Below are 11,809 nucleotides of genomic sequence, written 5' to 3' on the forward strand. Positions count from 1 at the left end.
AGGCATGTGTTAGCACTGTCTGTGCTAAACGTCTTCAACCAATAGAGCATGATCCATGTTGGTTAGCATTTCTAAAAATATACCTTATAAAAGGAATTATCAACTCATTGTTCTTAAGCAAATTTGAATTTCCCATTGCTATGTGGGAAGAAGCATTAGAGAAGCAGATAAATTGATTTCAGTGGCATAACTCTCAAGTCCAAAATTAAGCATATTCTTAAATGCTCTGCTGGATCAGAACCAGGGAGCTCAGCAGCTTCTAGACTTGAACCTATGATAAGGTCAGAAGACAATGAAGGTTCAAAATTGTTCTTTCCTTCTCTGTAAATGTGAGTTTTTTAGAATCATCTGTGAACTTACTGTAAGCCATGAATTTTGGGAAACAATATTGCACATCTTTGAATTCTAAAAGAAATTCTGTTGGTAGACAGAATCTTGAAACTGGTTAAATACACACATTGAGATATTTGAAAATATAGACTTAAGGGTACTCTGTGTCCTGAGAGTCAGCAAGGATGCTGATGTTACCAAAATACTCAATGTTCTTTTTTTGGATCCTAATTTGTCATGCTTATTGAATGCAGTATGCTTTTTAGCCATTACATTTTTAAACACTTCTGGTCTCATTTTACGCAGGGGAAAAAAAAGCATGGTGCATTTTAGCAACAAAAGACAATACAGCATTGCAGGAAAGGTATTCCATTAACAAATTGCACTCTTCCTAATTTTGATAAAAGTAGTTTGCAGTTACACAGGGAAACTCTGCTGGCAGCTGGATGAAAAAAATTGAGAAAGATAAACCTGTCCCCTGGCCACACCGGTTAATAAAAAGAGACATGATACCTGTGTTAGCAGACACAACAGTAATTAAGGCAGGTTTCTGTCAGTGAGGGCACCAGTTACCACCTGCCCTGCATTGTTTTTTGGCGTTCAGCTGACTTCAGAGTTTCCAACTTGCATTTTTGGAAGTAGTATTTTTCCTCTTTACAAACCTCACTATCTTTATGACCGTCTAATATAGAGCTCCCAGACTGCTGAAAGCTATTTCTATTTCAATCCCTCTGAAGACCCTGTAGAAAGAATACCAAACAAACCTCCCCAAATGGTCCCTGGTTTGATGTAAGCATACAGAGTATAAACAAAGAAGCAGAAGCAGTCAGGACCACTGTAGGCACAGCATATATTACCATTGGCATCAACACATGACAGAGCAGGTAGTATCTGGATCTTCAGGTGAGGATTCTAACCAGAATCCCCATGTGTCTAATCAGAAACTTGTATTTTCTTTCTACTTCTCAATTTTGTAAATTCATCAATCTCTTTGCAGCTGAAAGACAAGCAAAAAGAAGGCACAACTTCAAAAGAAATAACTATCACCTTTCCAATTCCTTTCTTTCTGTCTTCCTCTTTTCCTGTGATATACAGAGTTTGTATTCAGACTCCATAACAAGAATCAGCACATAACTATGAGCTTCAGATCAAACTGAGCCACTGACTTGACAGGATAACAAGCACTGAGTTCCGCATTGAACAATTACACCAAGGCCAACACATTGCTCCGTTGCTCTCATAATGCTTCCAGCTGTGATAAGGAGCATCAGCACCATCTCGTGGCCTTCACCTTTGTACACAGTCCCAAGAAGCCAGACAGTTTATGAGCCCTTCAAATTAAGATTTGCAACTGGAACCCATTAACTTCTAAGTACTAACACCAGCAGTCGTGTCGCTGGGGTCACTTAACAGGTTCATCAAACTCAGAAAGCTGCTGATCAGGATAAATGAACATATCAGATGTCTGTTTTTTGTAATAGTTATTTCCCAAACTTAAAAATCAGTAAATAATTAAATAAGCAGAAAATGAAACCTACTGGAGAGATTTTTTCTTTTTTTCCACTTTTAATTGCTTTTGCTTTGCTAATCTAAATACAGTAAGCTTCCTTACTCTCTTCCTACTAGGTGTGCTCTCTTCTCCCATATTGTACTAGTAATTCTTTTCTGCTTAAGCTCCAGTAGATCTCTATCCTTTTTGAAAATAAGCAGTCAATTTGGATAAACAACTTTAATCTCTCCCTCTGCAGCAAATATTTCACCGGAGACATTGCAGGCTTCCATTTGTTTTTTCACAGCTGCAGCACACTCCTGATTAGTAGCTGGATTTATCTTCCTCAGCCATTTCCAGCTGAGGACTCCCAGCTTACAGGATAAATAAAAAATAAATAAATCATTTTATGTACAATCTGGAAATCTGCACTGTTGTATTTTATCACATTTCTCTTTTTCTGTTCCCCAAAGCCATCCGTTTCTTCCCACACAATATTCAGATTTTCCTCTGCAGTAATGATGTCTCCAGCTTAGACTCACCAGCACAGCTCATCAGTGCATTCCTCCTTTACAGGCAGACATCATACATAAAAATATTAACCTTTTCCAGGACCAATACTGGGGAAACTCTACTGTTAATCTTCTTCCCATTTAGTACTCCCTTTCCCAAGACTGTTGTCATCTCCCCATCAATTATCTCCTCATTCACATTATAATTATTCTAAGCCTTGATTTTCTCCAGGTGAAAAACAAACAAAAACTTCCTAGGTAGTCCAATATTACCTGAATTAGCAGAATTGTGAAATTCAGCTAACATTAGATCAATTGCACTCACTTCCTTTGTGTCTATCTTATTAAATAAATTGGAGTCCTGCACCATACTAAGAAGGAGTCACTGTCACAAATTATTTCTTTATATAGCTTCCTAATGTTATTGTGTGATTTAAAACAGGCCTTAAAAGCTGCATGAGACAAGATAGCTCTGTCAAAAAAAATAAATATGGAAGCTGCAGAATCAAATAATCCAGTTAAGCATGCACTTAATGCACAGTATCAAGAAACACCTAAGTTAATTTGAGTTTTGTCCATGTCACATACAGTGTTCACAGCAGATGGCAATATTACTGTGAAACTACATCCTACAGCATAGATACAAATGGAAAATATTTGATGCTATAATCTCACAGGTAAAATAAACAGGGATGTGGCAAGAATGCAGGTGAAACAGTGGACTTGAGCTCCAACCAGCCTTCCAATAGTTTTGAGCAAGGAAGCTGGAATACTCTTTCAGGTTTTCTCATGTTACGCTTGCAAAAAGTTGTATACCACAAGCATAATAATTCTATTATTTTTTTTCATCAGCTACAAGACAAATATGGGTGCATCCCTGAAGAGGATCCTGTGACTTGCATCCTTTGCATTTTCTCTGTCTTTGTTGGGAATACAAGTTCTCTTGAAAGTTCTCCATTCTGTACATTCACACAGTAGGGACTCAGGCACAGACCAGGAAAGGCACAGAGGTGCCTATTTCACGTTTCAGTTGTCTCACTGGGATTTAGGAACCTATAAACATTTTAAGGAGTACTCCAGCCAAAGAAAGATGAGGTAAGTTCCCCTAACAGTGGAAAAGGGCAAATAAAGTACAGGTAAAATAAAGGTAATTACTGTGCAGTCAGCCTAATGTCAATATTTGAAAAGAAATGATGACAGGTTAGAAAGCAAGTAATAAATCAAGCAGTCTGTAAGCACCTTGAAGAAAACAAGATGATAACAAAGATTTGTCAGGAACAATACATGGTAAATCAATATAATTGGTTTCAAAACAGCTGACCTAGTATATGAGGAGGACAAGTCATTATAATAAAAAAGAGAAATTCAGTCCAGATGAAGGTGCACTAATTTCAGCTCAGAAATGGTTGAAAGAAAAGATTTATATTATAAGTAGTAATATTGAGAAATAATTTCAAGATGACAGAGGCTTGTTATATTGAATATTTTTGTGAATTATGGTATTCCGTGTTTCTTTAAAAGTTGCAGATGGCCAAAACTTGATAGGTATTGTAAGCCACGTGTAGGACAGGTTCAGAATTTCAAATGAACCACATGAAGGTGAAGGAATGGCCTAAAGATCAAAGACAATAAAAATAAAAAGGATAGAAATGCATTAGAAGAATCTTAGAGGAGAATAGATGCTTATGATATCAGTGATGAAGAGAAATTAGCAGGTTGTGCTGCTAAACAAATGCAAATAGAGTCAGTAACAGTGCTCTTCAAAAAGACATTTTAGCTAGGGAAATATTAATTTGTGTCTTTGTAACAGACTGAAGAGGTAACTATTCTACACTAATTAGTGCTAGTTGTACTTTCATTGCAAAATCATACCTTGTCCTAGGCACAACACTCAAAATGAAGACAAACTGGAGCAAGCTCAGCAAAGGGCAAAAATGATGACAAAATGTTTAAATAAAACAGCCTATGGGAAGAGGATCAGGTTTGTTAATTTTGGGAAAGAGACAACTACACTTGGCTATGAAAACAATGTCCCATCATTGAAAAATTGTGCAGCAAGTAGCAGGTGAGGTATTTCCCAAGTCTACTGAAGGAGGAGAGGAAAGGCAATACTGATCAGGATTAACTCTGAAGCCAAGAAGATTGAGGATAAATATTAGTAAATGCCTATAGTGTAAAGGATACTAAACATATATCTGCAACAGGGAATAACAAAATATTTAAATTTATATGCATGCATGCATTTCCAGTTTTAGTGTAGTCAGCTTCCTGTCCCGCCCCACACAACAGTAGCAGAGTGGATTACATTCAGCTGGTTTTGTTTGTTGTTGTTGATGTTGGTTTTTTTATATATATATATATATATATATATTTTTATCTGCAACCAGAAATTCACATAATAAATGTAATGTTCAGCTCCCAATTCTTCCCAATTCTTTTTGGCTCAGTGCAAATCTATCACTCAGAATCCAGCTGGTGGTGTCTAGGAGTTTTCTGGGTATTCTGAAATATATTGTTTAATGTATTAAGCGTTGAATAACGAACATAATAACAGAAAAAGTTAATCAACAGAAACTCTTTGGGAACCAGTTCAAAAACTGATATGTTGTTATCAAATAGTTATCAAAACTAAGTTGTTCTCTTTTCTTCCTGACAAGATTTCTGAGCTGGGAAATGAGTACAGAATAATTCCTCATGTTTTGTCCCATTCGAAGCAGAAGTATGTTTCTTATTAATCAGTGCAATCCTCTCAATAATGTTATTTCAAAATATAAGTAATATTAAAAGCTCAAGATTTCCTTCCCAAAGTACAGAAAATTGTTTCTGATGTCAATTATACTCCAATATGCAAGGACAAAATCTGTCACTACTCTGAAGATAACCTAGCATTACAGAATACTGTGAAGCAACAAATGTACCAAATTGAAAGTAATGTTTCAAAGTAGTATACAAAGCACCCACTGAAATCTGCTCCCCAAATGCTATTAGCTGCAGTTCTACATCTTTCATACTGAGTGTCTTAAAACACAGTTTTATTGTGACACTGAAATTCATCTCAAACTTCCCAAGCACAGCTTATTACAAGGCTCTGAACATGCGGAGGAAGCAGCCAGAATTTTCCCAGTATCAGTAGATAAAAAATAATTCTTTTGAAATGACAATGCATCTATTCATTGTATACTGCTGGCTTAACATGGTTTGCTTTTTTGATAATGTTAAGGTTAGAGAATTTGATATAAATTCACAAGAGAGTAGCTTTACAGCAAGCCCGTGGCATGGTATTCTTTTTCATATCAAGTTCCTGTAAACAAGCTGATCAAGTAGTCTTGGACATGAATGAGCCTGGATATAGCCTTAGGATATACTCTACCTCATTAATCAATCTACCTCTGTCTTTTCAAAAGATCACGCATTTCAGCTGATGCAGTACTCTTGCCTGAACTTGCAGAGAATTGCTGTACGCTGTTGAACAGCTGTTATCTTTGCTGCAAATAAGCTTCTTAATCATGGGAAGACAGTCCCTGAAAGCTGGTAATGTTTAAAAAAATTAAGAAATTTTTGTGTTAGAAGTGTTATAATAAGGTAGGGATTATCACTGGTGTTGCAGCCACAACATCCAGTCACACCATATACTTCTTGGGCCCCCAGGCAGTAGGGCAGAGCACAACTGACCAGTAGATAGGAGCACTTCACCATGCTCACACGAAGTACCCTCACGTCTGCAGCAGGAGACACGCATCTAGATTTAAAATAATCACATGGATTATCAGCTGTTGTAGTGCATTTAGAAATCAGGAAATTAACTCAGGATGAAGGCTGTATCTCCCTGGGCCACGAGTCATACTTTGCACCAGCACCTCCCACCCTGTTGGGAATGGACATTGCCTCAACCCAACTGTGCTGCCCTGCCAGCCAGGCTGCTATGCTGCTCTTCAGTGTAATACTTTTCTAAACATCTCACCATGATCTCTTCAAAGACACTAACATCTTAAATAAAGAACATATTTAGGGCATATTTATTTGACTTGCTAATATAATATCATGCTGACACCCATGGCTATATGTAGCCATGCTTCAGACCCAGGAAATTGTTTCTGCAGGGCTAGCAGTTTCTTATCGGGCTTTATTACAGTTTTATTATGCTACTATGCTTATTAGTATTTTTCCGTCCTTCCACAATATCACCTCTAGGTGGCAGGTGCTTGTGAACCTTAAAGTAGCGAGAAGGTGTTTCATAGCATGCGAGCAATTAAAACGGGAGTCATCACTCCTTGCATGGGAAAGATAAGAAGTATTTCATGGCACGTTCATTATTTCTATCACTAAAACAGGGGGTAAAATATATATATATATAAATTAAGCTTATAGAATACAGTCATGAAGTTCATACAAAGGATACTGAATTGTGCACAGGATGTGCAGATTTACACTGCTCTTAACTGGAACCAGGAATATAGATAAATGAAAGTCACATTTACCTTTGCATGGACTGATTAGCAATTTGCAGTAGCACTCCTGTTTTATAAGTGTCACCATCAGAGTAGACATTAGGAATGGTGCTTATCCTGGGACTTGCGGCTCCTACAAGCACCCAGCCAGCCTGAGAGGATGAGCCATTAGATTAGAATGCTCTGGGAGGTAAGAAATCCGTTTTGCTCAGATTTCAGCATCAACACAGAGTTTCAAGCCCATTATTTTTTGTCAACATGATTACATCAGTTACAGTAAATTATATTTATGTACTACAATACTTACAATGAAAAAAAGAGTAATACTTTCAATGAAAAAAAGAGTAATACAATCAACAGTATGATATATACTTGATTATACTTTTACTGCAGATCACATTCAGTCCTTTGTCAGCAAGCATTACATGCATTTAAGAACTGAGACAGCACTAGGTATTCAGACCAGCCCTTTTCCAGCATTACACCTTTCGATACTGGATCCACTAGGAACCCACTCCCCATATATAACTTTCAGCTGCCTGGCACCTAGGCAGAACCTTGCTAATCTCTCCCACTTAGCAACACAACGGAGGTAACATTAACCAAAATCTTTATATGAGGGTCCATTCAGGAAGCATGTAGATCAGGGCTTCATCTGCCATCCAGAAAAATTCACTGAGTTCGTGACCTGCTTCCTTACTGTCATCCTAATAAAAGATCCTCCATATACAAATGAGAGCAGACTATGGGGCAAGTTATTTGTCCAAACACCACAGCCCCATCTCTGTCAGGGGTGCTTCAAGTCTGAGACACGACATGACAGGCACGCTGCTTTCTGTAGCTTCTGATAGATGTAAACCCTGTAACAGGTGGAAGCACAAGTGCATTCCCGTGGATGTGACTGGATGCTCCTTTTACATCCTATCTTGTCATTAGTCAGGCGCTCATAGCATTTTGGATGCATGATGGATATATGGGGGTATCCTCCATCACACACAGTTTTATAGGCACGGAAGAGATGATACTGCCCTAAATGGTTCCATATGCTACCATGGCTCCATCCTCATCAGAAAGGTGGTCTACCAGCTTTAAAGCAAACGTATTATTGCGGTTGAAAACACGTCACTATTTGTGACACTTTTTAAACCATGAAATAATTTGTTTGAACAAGCATTACTTGGGAAAAGCTAATTCCTTGATGGAGTTTCCATGGTCTAATCCTTCCCTAGGAGCAGTCAAAGCTGTCTGGCAGCTGAAACAGCTATTTAACTTGAGCACTAAAACTGCTGATTAAACTAAGCTCCGAAGTGTAAGAAAGAAAGAATTGCTTACCTGTACAGTCTTGACTTAAAGTTTCTTGACTACTACTGCTGTATGAAGGCACTGGAGTGATAGAAAGTGAAGCTGGGCAGGATAATGGATATGATAAGTCATTTTGCGTAGGCAAATGTTGAAATACAGGACTACAGACATCTTCAGAAAAGGTGAGAGTGTGGTGAGGGTTTCCATATGTATACAGATTTTTCCAACGAAGCAGTCCTATTGCAAGGGTGCCAACAGCATCAGAACCTAACAACAAACATCTGAAGTTAAAACCTGTGCCCTTGTTATGTAATAACTCATGATTTTGGAGAAAAAAAAGCTATAATAAGGTAATATAAATTCCTATTTTGAGTTTATTTATTTGAGGCAATCACCAGGCAAATATGTACATATGTCAAGGACTCTCAGGTATGGCCACTCCAGAGAAAGTACAGAGTGGCACTGCAGAAAGTTCACTGAAATACAGTAGAATATTACTAGATAACAGAGAGGATTGCAGTAGATGACATTTAACCCCCATCCTTCCTACTTTCACCCCTTTCTTTAGATAAAATTTTGGTTCATGCTTTTTTGGAAACAGAATTGGTGGATTTTCTAAGGGACTAACCTCCATTATATTATTAGATTTCTGTTGCAACCTGCAACACATTTCAGCATAGCAATAATGCTGACCATGGAGCTGGCAGCAGATGGCTTTGTCTGAGTGTACCTAAAACACAGCTTTTTACTCCGCTTTCTCTGTGGTCATTTGGATTTCTCTGTATGCAGGTACACACTAACTGAAGAATACTGTTATACCGTAGTGTCTTACAGCTTTATTATGAATGCTCAGGAAGATGAAAACATTAATATGCACATATGATATAGAATTTATGGCTAGTTTTTGACTGTACATATAATAAGAAAAAATAAGCACTTTTAACATTTCACTCTATGTTCGGATTTTTAAAATAAGCTTGCAGCCCCTCCTTTCTCCAATATCATTTCCAGTACACATTGATTTTCACTTTTATCAATAGAGAGTCATTTTATAAACTCATCTGGAAGCACATAGAATTTATTTTTGTGGGGAGGGAGGAGGACACCACAAACCACAAATTCTACAGATGGAAGAGACCATTCGTTTTCTTATTTATCCATTAATCTATTCAGGAACATACTGCCTATACTGAAACCTCCAGTTACTCTTTGAGGTTTGTATGCAAGGGAGCATATGCTGCAGCTATAAGCATGTAACATACACTCTGAGACTGACAAACTAAGCTACACTATGGAGAAGGTGTAAATAAAACTACTCAGAACTCTTGAGTGAAGACAGACCATCCAAGGTTTTAGCTGATGTGGCTATTGAGGTTAAACAAGTAAACAACAGCTATCGCCATAGCCACTTCTTGTAGCCACATTAGAATAATTGTCTAAAAAAAATGCATATATATTGATAGCACATAAGTGTACCTAGATATAAATGTCTAGATACAGATATATTTCCACACACATGAAAGCACAAGAGTGAGAGAGAATTAATAAATCTAGGACACTCAGTTAATGTTATAAGTCTAAATTACTAAATCTCAAAGCCTTAGAAGTGGTTTCTTTTGTGCTTGATGAACTAGAAAGCTTTTAAGAAAGAAAGAAAGAAAGAAAAAGCTCTGAAGGTGTATCACTTAAAGAAAAAAAAAAAGAAGAAGCAGAAACCATTTTAAAAAGTTGTCAGAGTTCAAAAATTTATCTTTCAAGGTATGCACAACTTCATGAATCATTGCAAAGGCAAGGAACTGTCTAACCTTGCTGCTGCATGGACAGATGTGCTTGACTGCGCGATACACACACAGGCTCTTTCTGCCTGCTTTGCTTTACCAGCTGACAGCAAAGCAGCAGCTGAAACAGAATAAAATACTCCCCCCCCCCCTCCCCCCCCCAAAAAAAATCTTCTACAGTGACTACACTTTTTTTTTTTTTTAATTGTGCCAAGAATTTCACAATTTAAAGCAGGCAGGGAAAGCAATATCTAGCTCTCAATGCAGCTGCTCGATCCCAAGGCAGGGAAAGGGTTGCTGAGGCGTGCCGAAGGAGACTGCTTCGCGGTGTGATAGAGTTTACGGCTGGAAGCACAGCAGCAGTTACAGATCTGCAGACAATGTCCCTGCTGCAAGCTTAACGCTCCTCCCAGATGTGCAGGTACAGCTACGCTTTGCGGAAAAACAAGTACATGCACTCTTTATTAGCAATACGTAAATTAAATTAAATTGCATGTTCTGGAACTGTTTCTCCCAGTGAAGATGACAGAAAGGGGCTTGTTAGTTCCCTAGAGCTTTGCAGATGCAATCAAAGCCCCGAGGAATAAATCTCGAAGCTTGAAAATGGATACAGACCTGGCTACCCCAGTCACTCAGGTTTTCCTATCAGACAACCACTCTTTAGGCACTGCCCTGGCCACTATGAATGTTTCCCTTCCTCCCTGCAGCTTTATATGAGATGGTTGATTTGCATCTCCTAAAAGTTGTCTGCTGCTCCTGGATTGCTCCCAGGCTGGTTCTCTCACAGACACCACCATGCACAAAAATTCTCCCTGAAAACCTAAAAATTTGTGTATCCTCCTGCAATAGCAATCCTCAAAACCAATTCCTGCTTCCCCCATCACCACAGGAATGCCATACACCAAACATAACTCAGTAAGCTCCTGCCTCTGCCCCACAACAGAACAAACCCAAACTACCCAAGTGAGACAAAGAATTTATTTACCCCAAATGGTCCATGAGCCCATCCTACCTGGGCTGCAGGCTGCTGCAGCGCGACGGTGGCCTGTCCCTCTTGCCCCATGTACCTGCAGACCCCTGCTGCCAGCTGGCATGCGGGAAGCCCCCATCCTGCAGCACCTTTTCTCCCCTCCACCGCTGCTCCTGCTGCCTCCTGAAGCCTGCAGGGAACACACTGGCCACATGCTGCAAGCTCAGTCTTGCCATTTAAAGCTTTTTTTTTTTTTTTTTTCTCTCTCTCTCTCTCTCTCACTTTGGCAGCTAGTCCCGGTCCTCGCAGTCAGACACACCTTTCCCCTCCTGCACAGCTGCTGCTCCAGCTGGGGAGCTCCACAGGGAGCCAAACTCCATGACAGGAGATAAAAAAGCGCCAACATGCTCAGGAGGCTTTGCAGAGACACACACATGTTCACTCAGTTAACACCTTCCCAGCGCACAGCCTCCATGAGTGACAGTGTTAAGGACAGCCAGGCACAGCTGCCTCACATGGGGATGCGAGGCTGCTTTGGGATGAGCCAAACACACCCACACAAAAGATGGTGCAGTAAGGTGTATGTAGGAATGGAGAGCAAACCCCACATAGTATCTTCTACAGGAAACACAAAGCCAAGAGACTTTGGGCACAGATTTCATCCCTACATTACTGACCAGGCTGCCTCACCTGCCCCTGCTCAGGGCAGGAAGCCCAACAAATTTGTTGGGCCTGATGGTAAGCGCCCGCTGTGGTGAGCAGGGCCAGCTCCTCCCTTCCCTCCTCTGCAGAGGCCCTGGGAAGGAAGGAGACCAAGGACACCTGAGTTGCAGGCCCTGCTGTTCTCCTTCAGAGGCTTAAACTCAGCTGTTTGTCCCTGGCTTACAGCTGTCTGGAAACCCCTAAAACCCCTTCCTGGTAAGATACCATTCTACAGAACCCCTCTAGCAGAGCAACCCCCTGAGAGACCTCAACTCACC

At 39.6% G+C, this 11,809-nt stretch overlaps 1 long non-coding RNA gene across 1 annotated transcript; it reads right to left on the bottom strand.

The window, feature by feature from the left end:
* Nucleotides 1-4,353: 4,353 nt before the first annotated feature.
* Nucleotides 4,354-11,608, bottom strand: LOC121069797. The gene is made up of 4 exons (XR_005819625.1): nt 10,872-11,608; nt 8,112-8,348; nt 6,810-6,931; nt 4,354-6,070 (listed from the first exon to the last, which is right to left on the bottom strand). It is a non-coding gene; the product is annotated as an uncharacterized LOC121069797 (long non-coding RNA).
* Nucleotides 11,609-11,809: the final 201 nt, after the last annotated feature.

The sequence above is a fragment of the Cygnus olor genome, chromosome 1 (assembly GCF_009769625.2).
Source record: "Cygnus olor isolate bCygOlo1 chromosome 1, bCygOlo1.pri.v2, whole genome shotgun sequence".
Taxonomy (NCBI): domain Eukaryota; kingdom Metazoa; phylum Chordata; class Aves; order Anseriformes; family Anatidae; genus Cygnus; species Cygnus olor.